The sequence below is a fragment of the Arachis hypogaea genome, chromosome 19 (assembly GCF_003086295.3).
Source record: "Arachis hypogaea cultivar Tifrunner chromosome 19, arahy.Tifrunner.gnm2.J5K5, whole genome shotgun sequence".
In the NCBI taxonomy this organism is placed as follows: domain Eukaryota; kingdom Viridiplantae; phylum Streptophyta; class Magnoliopsida; order Fabales; family Fabaceae; genus Arachis; species Arachis hypogaea.
In genome coordinates, this window is record NC_092054.1 from 51523774 (window position 1) to 51544974 (window position 21201).

Sequence of the window (21201 nt, forward strand, 5' to 3'; positions counted from 1 at the left end):
CACGTTAGAGTCCAACATTAACCTAGTTAACGTGGCCTCTAACGTTAAAAAGGGGAAGAAACGCCAACGTTAGTGACACCCAACATTGTCACTAATGTTGGAAGCAACCACACAACCCCCCAAGGAGCCACGTTAACTTAGTTAACGTGGAAGCTAACGTTGATGAGTGAAAGAATGGCCAACGTTAGTGACACTCAACATTGTCACTAACGTTGGGGATGGCTAAGCATGGCCACGTTAGAAGCCACGTTAACCTAGTTAATGTGGACTCTAACGTGAGACATAGGGGCACCTTGGAACGTTAGTGACAATGTTGAGTGTCACTAACATTCTCGAAGGATGGCAAGCCCACGTTAAAGAGCCACGTTAACTAAGTTAACGTGAGCTCTAACGTGGGAACAAAGGGGGCTTTTCAAAGTTATTGGGAATGTTAAGTCTCAATAACGTGTGTGAAGGACTTAGAGGCAACGTTAGTGGCAATGTTTGTGCCACTAACGTTGAAGTTAACGTAGCTTTTACTTCAGAACGTTAGTAAGAAAGTTGATTGTCACTAATGTTCTCGAGCTCATATTTTCACTAAACGTTAACACCCCTAACGTCCTGAGCTAAAGTCTCTGCCCACTTCACACTTTCTCTCTACAAGTAAAGCCAAGCTCAAATGAAGAAGAGAACTGCTTCAAACTCAAGATCCAAAGGCCCAAGACTTGAAGAGCCAACTAGAAGCTGAGAGAAGTAGTATATATAGGAGTAGCTTTGAATTGTTGAAGAGTTCTGGAAGTTGGAAAAAGAGAACTACTCTCTGTATTTTACCTTCTCTGCAATTTCTAGTTTTATGATGTATTCTCCATCTTTGTTTTCATTTTCTAGAGCTATGAACAACTAAACCCCTTTCATTGGGTTAGGGAGCTCTGTTGTAATTTGATGGATCAATACTAATTTTCATTATTCTTCTTCTATCTTTTCTCTTGATTTTACTTGAAAGCTTTCGATCTTCATCCAATTGAGTAGTTATCTTGGAAAAGAAGCTATTCAAACTTGGATCTCTTCTGAACCTTGAAAGAGGAATGAAGAGATCAAGCTAGAAATGCTTTCTCATGCTGGACCAAATTGGGTTTTGATGGGTATGTGACTATAACCCTCTCAATACTTGATTTGGGAAATGCATGTGGTATAATCAGTGACCATACTTCATCTCTTCTCATGAGCAATTGCCAAGGAATTGGATATTGATCAAGATTTGAGAGATTGAATTGCAAGAAATTGTAATTCAATCAATTAAGATTGCCAAGGAGATCAATGAGTGCATTGATTGAGGAAGAGATGAAAATAAACTTGATCCGGAGAATTGCAACATCTCCTAAGCCCAATGAACTTCCCATCTCTGATCTTACCCATTCTCTTTAATTTCTTCCATTTACTTTTATGAGCAAATACCCCATTCCCATTTACAATTCTGCAATTTATTTTCAGTCATTTACTTCCAGTCCTTTAATTCTAGTATTTACTTTTCTGCTATTTACATTCCCGCCATTTTATTTCTGCAACTCTCAACCCAAATTCTGGATTCGCTCAACTAGAAAATTCTTCTAATTAAAGTTGCTTGATCAATCAATCCCTGTGGGATTCGACCTCACTCTATTGTGAGTTTTTACTTGACGACAAATTCGGTACACTTGCCGAAGGAAATTTGTTGAGAGACAGTTTCCACACGCATCAGATATGAATCATTTCCACCCAAGAACACATATTTCAGAGAAGGGGGTAAGGGTTTGAGCTCAAGCTTGGGGGCTTCCTCCTCCTTAATTGGCGTGTTCATCAGCTCCTTTTGGGGTGGTGAATCATCAACTTCAACTAATTCACACTCAGAAATAGGATCTAGAACATCATCAAGTACCTCAGTTTCCAGTACTTCTTGAACAAGTGGTTCAATAACATCTATTTTCATACACCCCTCAGAATAATTGGGGTGTTTGAGGGCTTCAAAAACATTTAGGACCACCTGTTCTTCATTGAGCCTCAGGGTTAATTCACCCTTTTTCACATCAATCAGAGCTCTACCTGTAGCTAAAAAGGGTCTACCAAGTATAATAGAGGGTTTTACCTCCTCTTCCATGTCTAATATAAAAAAATCAACAGGGAAGATAAATGGTCCTACTTTCACAAGTAAATCTTCAACAACACCTACAGGTAATTTGATAGAAAGATCAGCAAGTTGAAGAGAAATACGAGTGGGTTTTACCTCCTCAATTTGAAGCTTTTTCATCACTGAAAGTGGCATGAGGTTAATGCTAGCTCCAAGATCACAGAAATCTCTCTGAATGCCGACTTCTCCAATGGTGCAAGGAATGACAAAGCTCCCTGGGTCTGGCATCTTCTCAGGAAGGGTGTGTTGAATAATAGCACTGCATTCCTTGGTTAGCACCACTGTTTCTTGTTCCTTTTAATTCCTCTTGTGGGTCAACAATTCTTTCATAAATTTAGCATAGAGAGGCATTTGCTCTAGAGCCTCTGCAAAAGGGATGTTGATCTGCAGCTTCTTGAAGACATCTAAAAATTTAGAGAATTACTTTTCTTTGGACGCCTTCTGAAGCCTCTGAGGATATGGCATTTTTGGCTTGTATTCAGGGGCCTTTGGTAAGGTGGGATACGTGTCAAGAGAGTCAGGGAACGGGTTGTCTGCCTGCTTAGGAGGGGCGTGCTCTACTTCTTCCTTCTTCTCCTCTGGAGCTTCCTTTTCAACTGGATCTTTATTGACCTTGGTCTCAAAACCAGCCACCTTACCACTTCTCAATTGAATAGCCTTGCAATCTTCTCTTGGGTTCACCACTGTATCACCAGGGAATGTATTTGAAGACCTTTCAGGTAATTGCTTGCTCATTTGACCCATTTGCACCTCCAAGTTTCTAATGGAGGCTCTGGTTTCTTGTATGAAACTCATCATCATCTCCCATTTAGAATCTTCTTGGGATTTAGAATGTGCCTGCTGAGGTGGTTGTTGTTGCTGAGACTGAAATTGGCGGTTATTATGGTTGTTCTGTTGAAAACTACCCTGAGAACTATTGTTGAAGTTCTGAGGTCTCTGAGGTTGATCTCTCCACCCAAAATTTAGGTGATTCCTCCACCCCTGATTGTATGTCTTAGAATATGGATCATTGTTGGGATTTCTAGGACCACTCCCCATGTAATTCACCTGTTCAGAAGAGGGTTGAGCATAATCATAATTATCATTTTGCATAAAGTTACTTGTCATGTCATAGGAGGTATCTTGGGGTGGATTTTGAATGTTGATAGCTGAGACTTGCATGCCACCCATCTATTGAGTAAGTAGATTTATCTGCTGAGACATAAGCTTGTTCTGAGCAAGAAGAGCATTAACAGCTTCTACTTCCAACACACCTCTCTTTTGAGCGGCCTCAGAGTTCACAGGATTCCTGTTAGATGTGTATAAATATTGGTTGCTTGCAACCAGTTCAATCAGCTCAATAGTCTCCTCTGGTGTCTTCTTCTTGTGCAATGAACCGCCTGCAGAAGTGTCTAGGCTCATCTTTGACATCTCTCCTAAGCCTTCATAAAAGATATCCAGTTGGGTCCATTTGGAGAACATGTCAGGAGGGCATTGCCTAGTCAGTAGCTTGTATCTCTCCCAAGCTTCATAAAGAGTTTCACCATCCTTTTGCTTGAAGGTCTGAACCTCCAACCTAAGCTTAGTCAGCTTCTTTGGTGGGAAAAATTTAGTGAGAAACTCTGTAACAACCTTTTCCCAAGTATTCAAACTCTCTTTTGGTTGGGAATCTAGCCATAGCTTTGCTTTATCCCTCAGAGAAAATGGGAAAAGCATGAGTTTGTACACCTCTGGGTTTACTCCATTTGTCTTCACAGTATCACATATCTGCAGAAAATCAGAAATAAATTGATTTGGATCTTCATGAGGAAGTCCATGATACTGGCAGTTTTGTTGCACCAGGGTGACCAATTGTGGCTTCAAATCAAAGTTGTTTGCAGTTATAGGAGGCACCACAATGCTTTTTCCATAGAGATCCACAGTAGGGGCAGAATAAGAGCCAAGCACTCTTCTCTGCTGATCATCCCCATTCGGATTTACCACATTGGCATTAGCATTATTATTTGCCATAGTGGATTTTACAGCCTTGCAAAGTCTTGCTTGTTGTAAACGTCGCCTGAAAGTTCTTTCAGGTTCAGGATCAAAGTCTAAGAGATGTTTCTTGTCTCTATTCCTGCGCATACACAAGCAGAAAACAAGAAAAACTGGGACTCTCTACGTCAGAGTGCAGAGAAGTCCCTGTGAGGTAACCTGTGTAAAATAATAAAATAAGAATACTAAATAAATAACTAAAAAAATTCGAAAATTTAAAAGAAAAAATAAACAGAAAAATTGAAATAAAATTAACTGAGTGACACCAAACTTAATTTCAGAAAGTAAAAAAAAATATTAGTGCTATTTTAAGCTTGGTGGGAGACAACCCACCGTGCTATGATCGTTCTTTTTCATTCTTAGTTGTTTTTCGTAATAGTAGTTTTTACTTAGTTGATTTTTATTAAGTTCTTACTAATTTTCTGATAATGCAGCTATTTTATAACAGGAACCGAACACCTCAAGCTATATTCCAAAAAAAAAAAAGAGCACACGACGTGCACGCGTCGCTGACGCGTACGCGTCAGTCAGGTGGGTGCGTGTGAAAAAATAAATTTGACAGAGAGTTGCGAGGGAGTGGCGCTGGAATAGTGCCTTTGGCACAAATTGTTCCACGCGACCGCGTCGATGACGCGCCCGCGTCATGTGAGAAAACTGCCCCCACGCGTCCGCGTCACTCACTCGAACGCGTGACCTGCAGAATCGACGTAAAAGAGTGTTTGGGCAGAGAGTTGTGCTGACTTGGGGCATGAAGTGTGCTAAAAGCACAAATTTGGTCACGCGAACGCGTACCCCACGCGTCCGCGTCATTTTTTTCAATATCGGCCAACCACGCGATCGCATCCCCACGCGTTCGTGTCACTTCAACAGCGCGCCAATCGCGCGATTGCGTGACTCACGCGTCCGCGCCGGTTGCGCCTCATACCTCTACTAGTTCACCGCCAGTTTTTAATTTTTTTTTATTCTCTCTCCCAAATCCTAAATCTCTCTTGTTCTTTTATCCTTTTGTTCTTATTTCAGTATAATATTTGTTTCTTTCTATTTTCAGTTCTTCTTTGCTTGAGGACAAGCAAACCTTTAAGTTTGGTGTTGACGCTTCGCTTAGAAGTTTTCTGTTTATTCTTATGGCACCAAAAGGGAGGCGAATCATCTTCACTGAGGAGCACAACCTGAAGAATAAACGACTGCTAGGATAACTAAGGTGGTTGAGTTCCTTTCATTTTTTATTCCTCTCCTCTTTGTCTATGTTATGTTCCGGTTTTCTGCTATTTTTCTTCGTTTGTTGCATGATCCTTTATTAGTTAGAATCCTAGGGCTAGTTTAGTTCTCCTTATTGCTTTAATACTGAAAAGATGTCTCATGTATTACTCACTGAGCTTAAATTCAAATAAAAAATACAAGAGTGATATATTGCATGAGAAAGTGGGTCTATATTGAAGAATAGTCTTATTTACTTAAATGTGGTGGTATTTTCTGTGATTTTGAATGTATGACATGAATAGTGCATATCTTTTATAGTGAAGTTTATGAATGTTAAAATTGTTGGTTCTTGAAAGAATGATGAAAAAAGAGAAATGTCATTGATAATCTGAAAAAATCATAAAATTGATTCTTGAAGCAAGAAAGAGCAGTGAAAACTACGAAGCTTGCGAAAAAAAAAATATATATATATATATAAAATAAAATAAAAAAATTCAAAAAGAGAAAAAGAAAAAGCAAGCAGAAAAAGCCAATAACCCTTTAAACTAAAAGACAAAGGATAAAAAGGATCCAAGGCTTTGAGCATTAATGGATAGGAGGGCCCAAAGGAATAAAATCCTGGCCTAAGCGGCTAAATCAAGGTGTCCCTAACCATGTGCTTGTGGCGTGAAGGTGTCAAGTGAAAAGCTTGAGACTGAGTGGTTAAAGTCGTGGTCCAAAGCAAAAAGAGTGTGCTTAAGAACTCTGGGCACCTCTAACTGGGGACTCTAGCAAAGCTGAGTCACAATCTAAAAAGGTTCACCCAGTTATGTGTCTGTGGCATTTATGTATCTGGTGGTAATACTGGAAAACAAAATACTTAGGGTCACAGCCAAGACTCATAAAGTAGCTGTGTTCAAGAATCAACATACTGAACTAGGAGAGTCAATAACACTATCTGAATTCTGAGTTCCTATGGATGCCAATCATTCTGAACTTCAAAGGATAAAGTGAGATGCCAAAACTATTCAGGATTGTAGTTGTAAACCCCACTATAAGAAGAGACATGAGCTTAATCGAACTCTTATTCTCATGCAAATTCACATCCTAAGCTTATATTAGTTTTGGTTGCTTGAGGACAAGCAACAGTTTAAGTTTGGTGTTGTGATGCGTGAGCATCTTTCCTATCTTTTCCTAGTGAATTTGCATCTAAATTGTTGAGTTTAATTAAGAATTAATTATATTTTAGCCACTATGGATGCTATTTTGAGTTTTGTACAATACTGTTTATTTTAGGTAGCATTTGGATGGATTTGATGGAGTTTCTGCAGAGAAAGAGAAGAAGTCAAAGAGATAACCAGCGAATACCGACGCAGACGCATGGCTAACGCGACCGCGCAGAATGGAGAAAATCGCAATGACGCGATCGCGTGCCTGACGCGAATGCGTGGACTGGAATCTGCACAAATGACGCGAACGCGTGGATGACGCAGATGCGTCACATGCGCCACGTGCAGAAAATGTAGAAAAATGCTGGGAGTGATTTCTGGGCCGTTTTGACCCAGTTCTTAGTCCAGAAATCACAGATTAGAAGCTGCAGAATGGACAAATCAAGTAGTCCCACCCATCAGCTGAAGACTTGTTAATTAATTCGAATTTAAATTCAAATCTTATTTTAGGAAAAGATATTATTTTAATTTTAATTTTAGAAATTTGATTTTTAAATTATTAGGATTAGTTATAAAAGGAGGAAGCTTTCCTTCCTTTGTAGAGGTCCTGGGGAGGATCCCATTCCATCCCAATTTACAATCCTAGTTTTCTACTCTGAACTATGAGCAACTAATCCTCCACTGTTAAGGTTAGGAGCTCTGTCTATTTCTATGGATTAATTTTATTGCTTTTTCTATTTTAATTTATGTATGGATTTATAATTTAAGAATTGTTTTCGCTCTTTATTTTATGAATTTGGGTGGAACGGAAGTATGACCCTTTTTCTATTTGAGTTCTTGTAAAACTTGGAAAAGCTCTTTACTTGAACAATAGCTTGAAAATATATTCTCCTAAATTTTAATTATCTGAATTTAACGGGATACGTGACATATAATCCTTTTATTTTTGGGTAATTAGAGTTTTTGTGGCATATAAACTGGAAATTGATCATCACCCTCTAATTGGAATTAATTGACCAAGGAATTGGCTGTTGATGAATTTTAGAAGAGACTAGAAAGGTCTAAGGAATTAGGGTCTAGTCACATATAGTTGCCATAAATTAAATCCTACATGTTTAAAATAGTTAGTAAGAAAAGTTAATTCGGAAAAATAGATAACTCTGAAGCCTTAACTATTTTCTCCATATTTTATTCTCACCTATTCACCTGTCTGTCTTCAAACTCTTCTTTATTTTTTAATGCTTTTGAACTTCTAAACACTAATTTCTGTCTGTCTAACTAATCCTATCAAACGCTGTTGTTGCTTAATCCATCAATCCTCGTGGATTCGACCCTTACTCACGTAAGGTATTACTTGGTACGACCTGGTGCACTTGCCGGTAAGTTTGTGGGTTGTAAAATACCGCATCAAGTTTTTGGCGCCGTTGCCGGGGAGTTGCAATAGAGTGCTAAAGTTATTAATTAGAATTTATTTATTTGCATTTTATTTTATTTTGCTACTATGAGCTGCCTGTTTCTTTCGTCAAATGACGCGTTCACTTCCTGATCCGCGCTTGCTAATATTCGATCCTGAAATTGAAAGGACTATTTCACAAATAAGGCGAGCTCGGCGTCGGTTAGTCCGCTCTGAGGGCGGATCTGAAACGTCACTTGAGGAAGAAATCAGCTCCCGTTTTACTGATTCGGTTGATTCACGTGCAGACGACATGGCAGAACCTAGGAGAGTTACCATCCAGGAGGAAGGAGCCCCTGATTTTACAATGCAACCGTTTCAAGCGCATCACCCAGCGGTGGCTACAGATTTTGAAATAAAGACCGCACTACTCAATTTGATGCCCAAGTTTCATGGCTTACCTGCTCAAGAGCCTATCAAGCACCTGAGAGATTTCCAGGCAGCCTGTTCCACTGTCAGGCGTGACGGTACAGATGAAACTTCAATTTTGCTGAAAGCTTTCCCGTTTTCTCTTGAGGGAAAAGCAAGAGAGTGGTACTACACTTAACCCCTAGCAAATGTATCCAACTGGGATACGCTCAGAAAAGAGTTTTTGGAGAAATTCTTTCCATCTAAAGTTACTGATAAACTAAGGAAAGACATTTCCATGATTTTTCAAGATGACAACGAGACTCTCTTTGAATACTGAGAGTGCTTCAATAATCTTCTGGAAGCATGCCCCCACCACATGATCGACAAGATAGTGTTACTCAGCTATATCACACAGGGTATGAGGCCCCAAGATAAGACCACATTGGAAAGTGCTAGCAATGGGTCTATGAAGAAGTACAAGACCACTGATGAGGCATGGCAATTGATCAGCGATTTAGCTGAATCTACTAGGAACCACAGGCAGAAGCAAGGCCGTTCAAAAGCCGTTGCAGAAGTATCCTCTAGCAAAGAGACTGCTGCTCTAACTCAGAGTATCTGTGAAATGACCAACTTACTGAAGCAAATGCAATTGAATCAACAACAAGTTCAGTAAGCTCAATCTCCTTCACCACAGTAAGGCCAACAGTTAGTCCCACAGAGAGTTTGCGGAATTTGTGCTGATTATAGCCATTATACTGATGAATGCCCGCAACTCCAACAGGAAGACAACATGGTGGCATCCACTCATAACTTCTATGACCGCCCCAACCAAGGGTACAATCAAGGTGGAAATAATAACCATGGATGGCAGGACAATTCTAACCAGAATTGGAGGGACAACAATAACAGAGGAGGCAGAGATAATCAGGGAAATCAGAGATGGAATAATAACAACAACAGGCAGCAGAACTAACCTTACAGAGCACCTCACCTGAGGCAGTCCCAAGGACCACAGAATACCCAACAGCAGACCTCTCAATTTACCCACCCTTCTTCGTCTCCTAATGAAGAGTTACTAAAATTTTTTGAGCGAAGTCAACAGACCATGGAAAATAACATTAATGCCAGTCTGAATGGTCTGACCGCTACTTTACAAGCTCTTGTCTCACAGATTGGATCAATGCAAAATTCCAATAACCAACCTTCAAGTTCCACTGGAATTCCCTCTCAACCATTATCCAATCCGAAGGGGGGCATTAATGCCATCACCCTAAGGTCCGGAACCACACTGCAGAAGAGGAATCAGGAGGAGCCAAGCCCACTAGAGCACGCCTCAGCTGAAGAGGTCGTAGAAATAGAAGATGTTGAAGAGGAAGAGGACATACAGGACATAACTAAAAAAGAAGAAGCCCAACCACAGAAGGAAGCACCAAGAGGCGCAGACATTGCAGAAAACACCACTCCCATTCCATTTCCACAACTTGCAAGGAAGCCCAAGAAGCAGCTGGAACCCGATCCCAAAATGGTAGAAATATTCAAAAAGGTTGAGGTAACTGTTCCTTTTTTTGATGTTATTCAACAGGTACCTAAATATGCAAAGTTTCTAAAAGATTTATGTATACATAAAGACAAAATTAATGGATTAGAAACTATTCCTTTAGGTAGTTCCATATCTGCTTTAATGGGAGGATTACCTGAGAAGTGTAGTGACCCAGGCCCTTGTATAGTTAGTTGTACTATTAGTGATGTAGTAATTTATGATTGCATGTGTGATTTAGGAGCCTGTGTTAGTATAATGCCTTTGCCTATATATGATATTTTGAGGCTCCCTCCCTTAAAAAGGTCGGCAGCTTGTTTTGTGTTAGCAGATAAAAGCATTATTACAGTGGCTGGAGTTGCTGAAGATGTTTTAGTGAACATTAAAGGGCTTACATTTCCCACTGATTTTTATATCTTGGAGATGTCCCATAATGACTCAGATAAGCCATCATCAATCCTACTTGGAAGACCATTCCTGAAGACATCAAAATTCAAATTGGATGCTTTTTCAGGAATATACTCTTTTGAAATAGATGGCCGAATAGTAATCTTCAATCTGAATGGAGTCATAAACAACCCTCCAGAAAATCATTCTATCTTCCAGTGTGATGTCATAGATGAAACTGTAGCTGCAGTTCACAAGGAAGAATTAGAAGAGAGGCACACTGGACAAGGTCCAAGTGTGGGGATCCTCTTGATTGACAATGAGGGCACTTCGGCATTTTCCAAAGTTCCAGACAATCCAGAGCCTGCCCATGATCAGAAGTTGGAATTAAAACCTCTTCCTCCACACCTCAAATATGCTTATCTTGGTGTTTGAAAAAATTAAAATTAAAATGCCTAATCTAAACAATCAAGCAACTAATAGTTGTTAATCACAGTCAATCCCCGGCAACGGCGCCAAAAACTTGATGCAGTATTTTACAACCCACAAACTTACCGGCAAGTGCACCGGGTCGTACCAAGTAATACCTTATGTGAGTAAGGGTCGATCCCACGAGGATTGATGGATTAAGCAACAATAGCATTTGATAGGATTAGTTAGACAGACAAAAATTAGTGTTTGGAAGTTCAAAAGAATTAAAAAATAAGGAAGAGTTTGAAGACAGGCAGGTGAATAGGTGAGAATAAAATATGGAGAAAATAGTTAAGGCTTCAGAGTTATCTATTTTTCCGGATTAACTTTTCTTACTAACTATTTTAAACATGTATGATTTAATTTATGGCAACTATATGTGACTAGACCCTAATTCCTTAGACCTTCCTAGTCTCCTCTAAAATTCATCAACAGCCAATTCCTTGGTCAATTAATTCCAATTAGAGGGTGATAATCAATTTCCAGTTTATATGCCACAAAAACTCTAATTACCCAAAAATAAAAGGATTATATGTCACGTATCCCGTTAAATTCAGATAATTAAAATTTAGGAGAATATATTTTCAAGCTATTGTTCAAGTAAAGAGCTTTTCCAAGTTTTACAAGAACTCATAGAAAAAGGGTCATACTTCTGTTCCACCCAAATTCATAAAATAAAGAGTGAAAACAACCCTTAAATTATAAATCCATACATAAATTAAAATAGAAAAAGCAATAAAATTAATCCATAGAAATAGACAGAGCTCCTAACCTTAATAGTGGAGGATTAGTTGCTCATAGTTCAGAGTAGAAAACTAGGATTGTAAATTGGGATGGAATGGGATCCTCCCCAAGACCTCTACAAAGGAAGGAAAGCTTCCTCCTTTTATAACTAATCCTAATAAATTTAAAAATCTAATATCTAAAACTAAAAATTAAAATAATATCCTTTCCTAATTTAAGATTTGAATTTAAATTTGAATTAATTAACAGATCTTCAGTTGATGGGTGGGGACCACTTGTTCTGTCCATTTTGCAGCTTCTAATCTGTGTTTTCTGGGCTGAAAATTGAGTTAAAACATCCTAGAAATCGCCCCCTGCGTTTTTCTGCGTTTTCTGCACGTGGTGCATGTGACGCGTCCGCGTCGTCCACGCGTTCGCGTCATTTGTGCAGATTCCAGTCCACGCGTTCGCGTCAGGCACGCGATCGCGTCATTGCGATCTCCTCCATTCCGCGCGGTCGCGTGAGCCATGCGTCCGCGTTGGTATTCGCTGGTCATCTCCTTGGTTTCTTCTCTTTCTCTGCAGAAACTTCATCAAATCCATTCGAATGCTACCTAAAATTAATAAAATTGCACAAAACTCAAAATAGCATCCATAGTGGCTAAAATATAATTAATTCTTAATTAAACTCAACAAATTGGATGCAAATTCACTAGGAAAAGATAGGAAAGATGCTCACGCATCACAACACCAAACTTAAACTGTTGCTTGTCCTCAAGCAACCAAAACTAATATAAGCTTAGGATGTGAATTTGCATGAGAATGAGAGTTTGATTAAGCCCATGTCTCTTCTTATAGTGGGGTCTACAACTGCAAACCTGAACAGTTTTGGCATCTCACTTTATCCTTTGAAGTTTAGAATGATTGGCATCCATAAGAACTCAGAATTCATATAGTGTTATTGATTCTCCTAGTTCAGTATGTTGATTCTTGAACACAGCTACTTTATGAGTCTTGGCCGTGACCCTAAGCATTTTGTTTTCCAGTATTACCACCGGATACATAAATGCCACAGACATATAACTGGGTGAACCTTTTCAGATTGCGACTCAGCTTTGCTAGAGTCCCCAGTTAGAGGTGCCCAGAGTTCTTAAGCACACTCTTTTTGCTTTGGATCACGACTTTAACCACTCAGTCTCAAGCTTTTCACTTGACACCTTCACGCCACAAGCACATGGTTAGGGACAGCTTGATTTAGCCGCTTAGGCCAGGATTTTATTCCTTTGGGCCCTCCTATCCATTAATGCTCAAAGCCTTGGATTCTTTTTATCCTTTGCCTTTTAGTTTAGAGGGTTATTGGCTTTTTCTGCTTGCTTTTTCTTTTTCTCTTTTTGAATTTATTTTATTTTATTTTATTATATATATATATATATATATATATATATATATATATATATATATATTCGCAAGCTTCGTAGTTTTCACTTCTTTTTCTTGCTTCAAGAACCAATTTTATGATTTTCTCATATTATCAATAACATTTCTCTTTTTTCATCATTCTTTCAAGAACCAACAATTTTAACATTCATAAACTTCACTATAAAAAATATGCACTATTCATGTCATTCATTCAGAATCACAGAAAATACCACCACATTTAAGTAAATAAGACTATTCTTCAATATAGACCCACTTTCTCATGCAATATATCACTGCTGTATTTTTTATTTGAATTTAAGCTCAGTGAGTAATACATGAGACATCTTTTCAGAATTAAAGCAATAGGAAGAACTAAACTAGTCCTAGGATTCTAACTAATAAAGGATCATGCAACAAACAAAGAAAAATAGCAGAAAACCGGAACATAACATAGACAAAGAGGGGAGGAATAAAAAATGAAAGGAACTCAACCACCTTAGTTATCCTAGCAGTCATTTATTCTTCAGGTTGTGCTCCTCAGTGAAGATGATTCACATCCCTTTTGGTGCCATAGGAATAAACAGAAAACTTCTAAGCGAAGCGTCAACACCAAACTTAAAGGTTTGCTTTTCCTCAAGCAAAGAAGAACTGAAAATATAAAGAAACAAATATTATACTGAAATAAGAATAAAAGGATAAAAGAACAAGAGAGATTTAGGATTTGGGAGAGAGAAAAAAAATTAAAAACTGGCGGCGAACTGGTTGAGGTGTGCGGCGCAAGCGGCGCGGACATGTGAGTCACGCGATCGCGCGATTAGCGCGCTGTTGAAGTGACACGAACGCGTGGGGGATGCGATCGCGTGGATGGCTGATATTGAAAAAAACAACGCGGACGCATGGGGTACGCGTTCGCGTGACCAAATTTGTGCTTTTAGAACACTTCTTGCCCCAAGCCAGCACAACTCTCTGCCCAAACACTCTTTTACGTCGATTTTGCAGGTCACGTGTTCGCGTGAGTGACGCGGACGCGTGGGGGGCAGTTTTCTCACATGACGTGGGCGCGTCATCGACGCGGTCACGTGGAACAATTTGTGCCAAAGGCACTATTCCAGCGCCACTCCCTCACAACTCTCTGTCAAATTTATTTTTTCACACGCACCCACCTGACTGACGCGTACGCGTTAGCGACGCGTGCGCGTCGTGTGCTCTTTTTTTTTTGGAATATAGCTTGAGGTGTTCGGTTCCTATTATAAAATAGCTGCATGATCAGAAAATTAGTAAGAACTTAATAAAAATCAACTAAGTAAAAACTACTACTACGAAAAATAACTAAGAATGAAAAAGAACGATCATACCACGGTGGGTTGTCTCCCACCAAGCACTTTTAGTTAAAGTCCTTAAGTTGGACATGTTGTGAGCTTCTTGTCATGGTGGCTTGTGCTTGTACTGATCCAGGAATCTCCACCAATGTTTGTAATTCCAATGGCTACGGGATCCCAAACTAGGTGCATAAAGCCTTTGAAGCAAGTGACAAGGCCCCAAGAATGTTGATTGTGGGAATGAATTCCAGGGTCCCAAACCTTGATTTTACACCCGTCTTCTTGTGTATCACCATTGTTTCCACCGGGTGGCAATTGATATGAATTCTCACAGAGACATCCAAACAACTTTCTAGACCCATTCAATTGAGCTCTACACCAATTCTTGCACTTCAATTCGGAGCATGCAACCATGTTGAACCTTGCTTGATAACTCTTACCACTAACCATCTTCCTCTTACTCTTAATGCCACAAAGAGCTCTAAGTTGACCATCTGTCTCCAGTAGCCCATATTCAAGTGGGAATGTAAAGGTTAAAGATAAAAATTTTACCCACTTGAATGTTGTATTGGATAGTGATGGCTTTGGGAGGGGTCTTGCAAGCTCTACTCCCTTGTATTCTTCTTTGAATTCTTCCACTTCTTTGCAGGCTTCCTCAATTTCAACCTCTTCCTCTTGGTAGCTGTCTTCTAATTCAATCTCTTATTCATTGCTTACCAAGGGCATGGGAGGTTGTGCATCTTCCTCCTTTGTGGTTGTATCTTCCTCCTTTGTTTTTGCATCTTCCTCTTCTTCCATGTGTGAGGATGGAAAGTTCTCTAGTTCATTGGAGTATGAACTCTTTTGATTGATTTCCTCACTTTCTTCTATAGGATCTTGTATTATATTTCTTGGGAAGGAATTTGCTTGCACCTCTTCCTGTGACTTGATAATCGACTGCACATGCTTCTCTATATTTTTGACACTTGTCTTTATATCCTGTAAGAATTCTTTCATGAGAATCTCAAGATCTGATGGTATTTGAAATGAATAAGGAGGAGGTGATGGTTCTTGATAAGTGTAAAAAGAGGATAGTTCTTGATATGGATAGAGAGGTGGTGGTTCTTGGTATGGATATGGAGATGGTGGTTCTTGATATGTATATGGAGATGGTGGTTCTTGATAGTTGGAACATGGAACATTGAAGTTTCTTTGGTTTTGACCTTGCCAACCAAAATTCGGGTAGTTCCCCCATTCATAATGATATGAATTACTACTCAGGTGTGAGTAGTAACCCATGTGATCTCTCTCTATTATTTTTTCTTAGCACAAAACACCAAAAAGGATTAAACGCACCATGTGGTAAATAGGAAAGCAAAGAAGACAGAACAGAATTCTAAAAATTAAAATAAGAAAAATTAAAATAAAACTAACTAGGAAACACCAAACTTAATTTCAGAAATTAAAAAAATATTAGTGCTATTGTAAATATATATACAAATATTTTTTTATTTTTTTATTTTTTTTTTGAGGTTAAAAATAGAAATAAAATAAAATTAATAAAATATTAAAAGATAAGAAAAATAATGGGAAGAAACGGAATGAAAATAAAAAGAAAATAAAAATAAAAATAGGAAAATAAAATAAAAAAAATGGACGTAGGTTTTGAAGACAAAATTCAAAAGTTAAATGAAATAGAAAAATTAAAACGGGGGATAGGGGGGATGAACGAAAAAAAAGGAAAACAAGGGAAAATTTTTTTTATTTTAAATTTTTTTTCAAAATATAATAAAATAATATTTAAATAAAATTAAAATTAAAACGCCTAATCTAAACAATCAAGCAACTAATAGTTGTTAATCACAGTCAATCCCCGGCAACGGCGCCAAAAACTTGATGCGGTATTTTACAACCCACAAACTTACCGGCAAGTGCACCGGGTCGTACCAAGTAATACCTTACGTGAGTAAGGGTCGATCCCACGAGGATTGATGGATTAAGCAACAATAGCGTTTGATAAGATTAGTTAGACAGACAGAAATTAGTGTTTGGAAGTTCAAAAGCATTAAAAAATAAAGAAGAGTTTGAAGACAGGCAGGTGAATAGGTGAGAATAAAACATGGAGAAAATAGTTAAGGCTTCAGAGTTATCTATTTTTCCGGATTAACTTTTCTTACTAACTATTTTAAACATGTAGGATTTAATTTATGGCAACTATATGTGACTAGACCCTAATTCCTTAGACCTTTCTAGTCTCCTCTAAAATTCATCAACAGCCAATTTCTTGGTCAATTAATTCCAATTAGAGGGTGATGATCAATTTCCAGTTTATATGCCACAAAAACTCTAATTACCCAAAAATAAAAGGATTATATGTCACGTATCCCGTTAAATTCAGATAATTAAAATTTAGGAGAATATATTTTCAAGCTATTGTTCAAGTAAAGAGCTTTTCCAAGTTTTACAAGAACTCAAATAGAAAAAGGGTCATACTTCCGTTCCACCCAAATTCATAAAATAAAGAGCGAAAACAATTCTTAAATTATAAATCCATACATAAATTAAAATAGAAAAAGCAATAAAATTAATCCATAGAAATAGACAGAGCTCCTAACCTTAACAGTGGAGGATTAGTTGCTCATAGTTCAGAGTAGAAAACTAGGATTGTAAATTGGGATGGAATGGGATCCTCCCCAGGACCTCTACAAAGGAAGGAAAGCTTCCTCCTTTTATAACTAATCCTAATAATTTAAAAATCAAATTTCTAAAATTAAAATAAAAATAATATCTTTTCCTAAAATAAGATTTGAATTTAAATTCGAATTAATTAACAAGTCTTCAGCTGATGGGTGGGACCACTTGATTTGTCCATTCTGCAGCTTCTAATCTGTGATTTCTGGGCTAAGAACTGGGTCAAAACGGCCCAGAAATCGCCCCCAGCGTTTTTCTACATTTTCTGCACGTGGCGCATGTGACGCATCCGCGTCGTCCACGCGTTCGCGTCATTTGTGCAGATTCCATTCCACGCAGTCGTGTTAGCCATGCGTCCGCGTCGGTATTCGCTGGTTATCTCTTTGACTTCTTTTCTTTCTTTGCAGAAACTCCATCAAATCCATCCGAATGCTACCTAAAATAAACAGTATTATACAAAACTCAAAATAGCATTCATAGTGGCTAAAATATAATTAATTCTTAATTAAACTCAACAATTTAGATGCAAATTCACTAGGAAAAGATAGGAAAGATGCTCACGCATCACAACACCAAACTTAAACTGTTGCTTGTCCTCAAGCAACCAAAACTAATATAAGCTTAGGATGTGAATTTGCATGAGAATGAGAGTTTGATTAAGCCCATGTCTCTTCTTATAGTGGGGTCTACAACTGCAAACCTAAACAGTTTTGGCATCTCACTTTATCCTTTGAAGTTCAGAATGATTGGCATCCATAAGAACTCAGAATTCAGATAGTGTTATTGATTCTCCTAGTTCAGTATGTTGATTCTTGAACACAGATACTTTATGAGTCTTGGCCATGACCCTAAGCATTTTGTTTTCCAGTATTACCACCGGATACATAAAAGCCACAGACACATAACTGGGTTAACCTTTTCAGATTGTGACTCAACTTTGCTAGAGTCCCCAGTTAGAGGTGCCCAGAGTTCTTAAGCACACTCTTTTTGCTTTGGATCACGACTTTAACCGCTCAGTCTCAAGCTTTTCACTTGACACCTTCACGCCACAAGCACATGGTTAGGGACAGCTTGATTTAGCCGCTTAGGCCAGGATTTTATTCCTTTGGGCCCTCCTATCCATTAATGCTCAAAGCCTTGGATCCTTTTTATCCTTTGCCTTTTAGTTTAAAGTGTTATTGGCTTTTTCTGCTTGCTTTTTCTTTTTTTCTTTTTGAATTTATTTTATTTTATTTTATTATATATATATATATATATATATATATATATATATTCGCAAGCTTCGTAGTTTTCACTTCTTTTTCTTGCTTCAAGAATCAATTTTATGATTTTTTCAGATTATCAATAATATTTCTCTTTTTTCATCATTCTTTCAAGAACCAACAATTTTAACATTCATAAACTTCACTATAAAAAATATGCACTATTCATGTCATGCATTCAGAATCATAGAAAATACCACCACATTTAAATAAATAAGACTATTCTTCAATATAGACCCACTTTCTCATGCAATATATCACTCCTGTATTTTTTATTTGAATTTAAGCTCAGTGAGTAATACATGAGACATCTTTTCAGAATTAAAGCAATAGGGAGAACTAAACTAGTCCTAGGATTCTAACTAATAACGGATCATGCAACAAACAAAGAAAAATAGCAGAAAACCAGAACATAACATAGACAAAGAGGGGAGGAATAAAAAATGAAAGGAACTCAACCACCTTAGTTATCCTAGCAGTCGTTTATTCTTCAGGTTGTGCTCCTCAGTGAAGATGATTCGTGATGCCAAGGCATCTTAGGCTAGTTTCACTAGCCTTTTTCTTTTATTTTTAGTTGTTTTATGCATTTTCTTGAGCCTTAAGTAATCATTTGGGCCAAATAGTCATGCTTGTCTTAAATCATTCAACATGAAGATTTTGATGCAAATTCCATGAGTTTTTAGTTATATTACTTGAATGCTATGAATGGAAGATTTCTCATGAAATTTTGCAAGACTTTGATGCAATTGTTTGGATGATTTCAGGGAAGAAGAGGCTCGGCAAGGAAGCAACAAAATCAATAAAGGAAGCTTGAATATCACATGTGGAGTTTAAGTTCCAGTTTAAGCTTAAACTGGAACTTAAACTACCAAGCCATATAATGCTGGAATTGAAGTTTAACCTCCAGTTTAACCTTAAACTGGAGGTTAAATGCCAGAAGTGAGAATCTCACCAGGGGAGCATTTCCACGTTTAACCTCCAGTTTAACCTTAAACTGGAGGTTAAACGCCAGAAGTAAGAAAGGCACCAGGAGCATTCCACGTTTAAGCTCCAGTTTAACCTTAAACTGGAGCTTAAATGTGTTCGACTATTTTTTCTCCTCCAGGGTTGCTTTCTCATTTCCACGTTTAAGCTTCAGTTTAACCTTAAACTGAAGCTTAAACGTGCTCGAGCTTGTGCCTCCAGGGAGTGCCAGCGTTTAAGCTCCAGTTTAAGCTTAAACTGGAGCTTAAACGTGTTATATGGAACAGCTTGACCATGCCTTCTTCAAACATAAATAACCTGAGCTACAAAACTCCAAATGAGGTGATTCAAAATGCATTGGAAAGAAGACATCTAGAGCTTTCCAAGCATATATGGCATGCATGGTGGATACTAAAAATTGAGGGAGAAAACAGCCCCGTAATGTGCATAGAAGAGCATAGTACCAACATGCAATCAGGCCAGCTGACCTCTTCACCTTCCATGGAGTATAACTCGAGTTGTAGAACTCCAAATGAGGTGCTTCCAGTTGCGTTAGAAAGCTGACATCCATAGCTTTCCAACGAGGTATAATATTCTATATTTGGCATCAAATTGGCAAGATTGACAAGAGAACAAAGTGACGACTCAAGAAAGGGGGGTGCAACGTTTGAGTGTAGTTTAATGGATCATTATCCTTTTTGGATCAATTATGTCACTCTACCCTTCAAGCAAGCAAGGCCCATCAACAACACCAAATCAAGGCCACAAGAATCATCTAGAATAGTTTATTTTCATTTGATTGTAATTTGCTTTGAATTTCATTTTCATTTTGTAATTTAGGGAGCCTATTTAAAGGCCTTAGTTTCTGCATTTAAAAAGGAGGGGGGATTGAGGGGGAATCCAGCCCCTGAGGGGGAAGTTTGGACACACGGAGAACTTTGGATCATTTTCTTTTAGTTTTGTAATTGAATTCAGAGCTATGACTCACTAAACCCCTTTCATTGGGTTAGGGAGCTCTATTGTAATTCAATGAATCAATAATAGTTTTATCTTCTTCTTCAATCTTTTCTCTTGAATTTTGTTAGAAAGCTTCTCGATCTAATTCCATTGGGTAGTTGTCTTGGGAAAGAAACTACCCATAATTGGAATCCTTCGGAACCTTGGGAAAGGAATGGAGGATTCATGCTAGAGAAGCTTTCTCACAGTGAATTGGATTGGAGTTTGGATGGATATTGTGACATGTAATCCTACCAAATTGTTGTTCATGAACTGTGTGGTATAATCAGTGATCGAGCATCATCTCTTCTTATGAACATTTAAACCAAGGGATTGGGAATTTGTTTGTTTTTAGAGAGAATTGGTGAGCCAAGGGATTGGGATCCAATCATATAAGATTGCCAAGCAAAATTCAATGAACGCATTGGTTGAGGAAGAGATAAACATGTTTTGATTCGGAGATCTCAATATCTCCTATAACCCAATGAATTCCCCATTTCTGATTTCCACTTTCTCTTTACATTCTGCAACTCAATTTATGCAATCACCCCCATTCCCTTTTAATTTCAGCAATTTAGCTTCTGCTCTTTAATTCATGCAATTTAAGATTCCGCCATTTAAATTTCTTGTCATTTACGTTTCCCGCCAAATTTACATTCCGCAATTCTCATCTAAATCTTGATTCCGCTCAACTAGAACACACTTCTAATCCGAATTGCTCACTCAACCAATCCTTGTGGGATTCGACCTCACTCTATTGTGAGTTTTTACTTGACGATAACCGGTGCACTTGCCGGAAGGAATTTTGCCGATCGTGCAATTTCCTAAATCGTAGCATAACAAGTTTATGCGCATCAAGTTTATGGCGCCGTTGCCGGGGATTGGTTTTCGATTGACAATTCTCCAATTGGAAGTTAACTAGATTGAGCAATTTTTCTTTTCTTTTGTTAATAGTTTTTGTTTCAGTTTATTACTGCTAATTTCTGCAAATTTTAATTTGTTTTCTTTGCTTATTCACTTGTTAGCATACTAACCACTAGCTGTTTGTGATATTGCCTCACTATGGAATTTCCACTATCTTTGGATGAGTATTGTTTGAGACTGAGCACATTGCAAAAAAGAAAGGAGTATCCATCATCTTTTGGTCAA

At 38.1% G+C, this 21201-nt stretch overlaps 1 non-coding gene across 1 annotated transcript; it reads left to right on the forward strand.

Moving 5' to 3' along the window:
* The first annotated feature begins 3602 nt into the window (after nucleotides 1-3602).
* On the forward strand, nucleotides 3603-3706 carry LOC112780551 (small nucleolar RNA R71). Its single transcript, XR_003191378.1, has one exon. It is a non-coding gene; the product is annotated as a small nucleolar RNA R71 (small nucleolar RNA).
* The last annotated feature ends 17495 nt before the right edge of the window (nucleotides 3707-21201 follow it).